Source organism: Pinus tabuliformis, chromosome 2_2 (genome assembly GCF_031772625.1).
Source record: "Pinus tabuliformis cultivar Carrire ecotype Pingquan chromosome 2_2, CPIR1, whole genome shotgun sequence".
NCBI classification, from domain to species: Eukaryota; Viridiplantae; Streptophyta; class Pinopsida; order Pinales; family Pinaceae; genus Pinus; species Pinus tabuliformis.
In genome coordinates, this window is record NC_142300.1 from 781843023 (window position 1) to 781846760 (window position 3738).

Here is a 3738-nt window from a genome sequence, read left to right on the forward strand (position 1 = left end):
TATTTTCATCATTTCTAACACCAATGTCTGAAGCAAATTTCTCTATCAACTGTAATTGAGCAAGTTGAGTATACTACATAACCTCCTGATTTTGAGCCTGCATCCGCCATGTCCATTTCTGCAAGAAGTAATTGCTTTTGCGGAAAATCACATTTTGGCACCAGATCCAAAGCATACACCAGTTCCATAGAAACTTCAGCAGAGCCATTAGATTGAAATCACACCACTCCTGAAGGAAGCCGCAGCACAAGTTGCCCTCCTACAACACTTTGAACATATTAGTAGCAAAAGTCTGCCAAAATAAAAGTCTGAACAATCTCTGACAAAGTACCATGAACGGCCACAAGCCATGGCCGAATGCAAAACAAGTAGCCACGGCTATCTAAAACCTAGAGTACCCAATGTGCACAGCTGAAAAACCTTGCAATACCCAATGCAAACACATAATGGGCTGTGAATGGTTCAACTATCTTTGTGTTTTGCATCACGCGAAGCTGGGGTAAAACTGCAATAGCTTCAAGGTAAACACAAAAGGCACAATATTATGGGATGTTGATGGATGGATAAAAAGGGCAAGTACTGCACATGGAATCACCACATAATATATCGGAAAATTATCCAAATCTTCATCATGTGTTGCCTTCAACTTGAAACGTATCTTGTAAATCACCCACAATGTGGTGACTAATGTTGCACAATCAAGCACTGTGTGTATATCATATTCTATAACAAAACTGCAGTACACCCTCACTGCTAAGAATATAACAGTAAGCTCCTGAGATTTAAGTGATAAGCCTGCACAGTTCCGTTCCTTGAAGAGCTTGTAGATCAAGACAGAGATGCCCACAGCATGTGTTGCTTCGGCAGCAACGAAGAGATTATCATGGTTGTGAACCACGAATTTGAGAGTGACAAGAGCTGTGATGTCACTTACTACCACTAGAAACGCCTTTTGAATCCATTTCTCACAATGAATGTGCCAAGCTCATTATCTAGTGTCCATATGCTGAAGCCTTCTCTCGTATGTTTAATTTCAGTTGTGTCCCAAATGCTGTTATCAGGAAACTGACCTCCACTTACAAAATCACTACGAACACATCGTAAATAAGTAGTTTCCTCAGGTTTCATTGTACTCTTACTTGCAATACAACCTAGCGAAACATATCCTGGAGGTGCCTGGGGAAACCAGAAGGATACACTATCCATGCCTCTCAGTTTGTCTATATGCTCTACTTGTCTTAAATCCAGTGGAGATCTCAAAGATGTCCCATCAATGAGGTCACGAAGCACCAGAACCATATTTGGAGGCTCATATCCTGGAACTGCAATATCACCGACATAAAAGCATCCAGGTGGAAGAATAGGATGCCAAATAGAGACCTTTCTCTTTGCACTGTTTCCTCTGTTCCACCACACTAACTCAAACTCTGCTACATTTTGATATCTCTAACTAGATAATATGAGTTCCGGGCTTTACTCAACAGAATCACATTGATCCTTACAATCCTCATGCCAATCAACATTATATTCAACATCCTGTACACTGGATTTAAGATATACGAGCTGTTCGTTGAACTGAAGATTCTCCATTTCCGGCTTTCTTAAATCCTTGAGGGCATGAACATAGGCCTCGTAATAGGTGCTTGTAGATTCGAATATGCAATACTCCGCTCCATTCTGGAGCTCAATTAGCTCATGCCCATCCACTAGAAATACAGAGCAAGGATTTGTTCATCAGAAGTTTTGAAATCTCCCAATCGACTTGGACACCACTTTCGACATCAAAGGAAACACCATAATCCACACCATCGCGACCTGCTCTCATGTCAACATATCTAACGGACCTGTAACTTGAATATCACATAACCTTCTCTGCTTTTGCAGCCCAAATGACATAATATCCAACTCCAGCTGTCGCAGCCCAATCTCTGCACCACCACAGATGCAGGTGAAAATGGCCTTGAACTCGCCAGCATGCTCCTCTGGAACCCGTGTAATCTCTAGAAGCTGAACTCTACCTTCATAAGAGATAATCGTACCACCTTTGACATTCTGTGAGAGTAGTTCATCAAGCTTCTCACTATTCAAAAGAGCAGGGAAAACATCTCCGTGGCCAGGTGGCAAATTCATAATGGCATTCTTAATAAGATAAACCAGGTGGAATAGTTGATTTTCTTGAGACGTTGTATTCTGTTTTCCAGGCTTTATCAAAAGAACGGTTCTCCCATTTCTCGGAACTCTGCGGTCTTTTGATTGATGCCAGCAAGCAACTTTCCATTAAATACATGCAGATTGTAAACAGAACCTTTGTCTCTTTCTCAGCAACAACTGCAAACATGTGCCAGTACCAAGATACCTATCGACCTAAGGCACAGCGGATTCTGATAAATATGACAGCTGGGTGAGATTTGTTATGGATCAGCATGAAATCACCTAAAACATGTTGCGCTGCGAAACTGCTAAAAGGATTTATGCGCTGCGGAAACACTTCAAAATTATTACATGAGCTACGAAATAACCTAAAGAGCTTTGTGACACATAGTAACTTTTGAACAAGACTGACACATGGCTATGAGACGGGGATGAATGAGAATGACCGGTGATGAATGAGAATACATAGTTGACTCTAGACTCTAAAAACAAAAATCAAACTTAGACTAGCACCGAATTTTTTTTACCATCAAACTAATGTGAGCAGTTTTGAAATTAGAATTCTTAAGTGATAACAGCTCCCTTGTGTTGTCCTAGTACTCCCTAACACTCCTCAACATGCATTGGCACTCTCTAACACAACTTAGAACTCTTTGACATGCGTTATCACTTCATAACATGCATCACACTCCGTGACACACATTGGCACTTGGCAAGTCTTAGCATGTTTGGGATGCGTTGAGATGAGTTGGTATGCTTTGGCATGGTTTAATATTAAAGTTATTTGAGATCAATTATTGGAAAGTAGATGAGAAGCAACAGAGGAATATTTGGCACTTAGAATGCACTAAAACTTGGCACCTATTGGGACCTAGTGTTGGTGTGCCTAGCATGCCCCTCATGGAAATGGTAAATTGATGACTTATTAACCCTATTATGTGTTCATTTCCTTGTAGTTTAACTTGTTCCTCCCTTTTGTTGCCTTGATAGTCCTCAACATGCATTTTCACGCCCTTACACATATTGGCATGCCTTAACACTTGGCACATCTTAGCTTGTTTGACATGCCTTCATACTATCTGACACATGTTAGCATGCCCTAGCATTCCCTAACTCACCTTGGCAGTCATGCCCTCACAGCTAGCATTACATTTTTCCACGACTTGGGAACCTTAAATTCCCTAGAACACCTTGGCACTCCCTAGTTGTCATGCCCTCATATATAGCCTTACTATTTTTGCGACTTGGGAACCCAACCAATTCATTAGAAAAACAATATTGTGCCCAACCCAAAGTCTCCCTTTCTCTAAAATCGCTTTGTCCATGCCTTATCACAACCATAAGCTTGCCTCCTGCAAGTCCTATTCTGAACTTCTCCTAAAACACTTCATCCTTGGGACACCTGGAATTCACTAACACTCCTTGGCACACACTCTTATTCATTCATTTCCAAGCATTTTGACCTAATTCTCCCTTGTGTTCCCCTAACACTCCCTAACACTCCTTAGCATCCATTGACATTGTCTGCCATGTGTTAGCATGCCTTTTCATTCCTTGGCATGCCCTGACACTCCTTAGCTATCATGC

The 3738-nt window shown here is 41.3% G+C and overlaps 1 pseudogene; it reads right to left on the reverse strand.

Annotated features, from left to right (window-relative positions):
* Nucleotides 1-218: 218 nt before the first annotated feature.
* Nucleotides 219-2130, reverse strand: LOC149195025 (uncharacterized; annotated as a pseudogene).
* Nucleotides 2131-3738: the final 1608 nt, after the last annotated feature.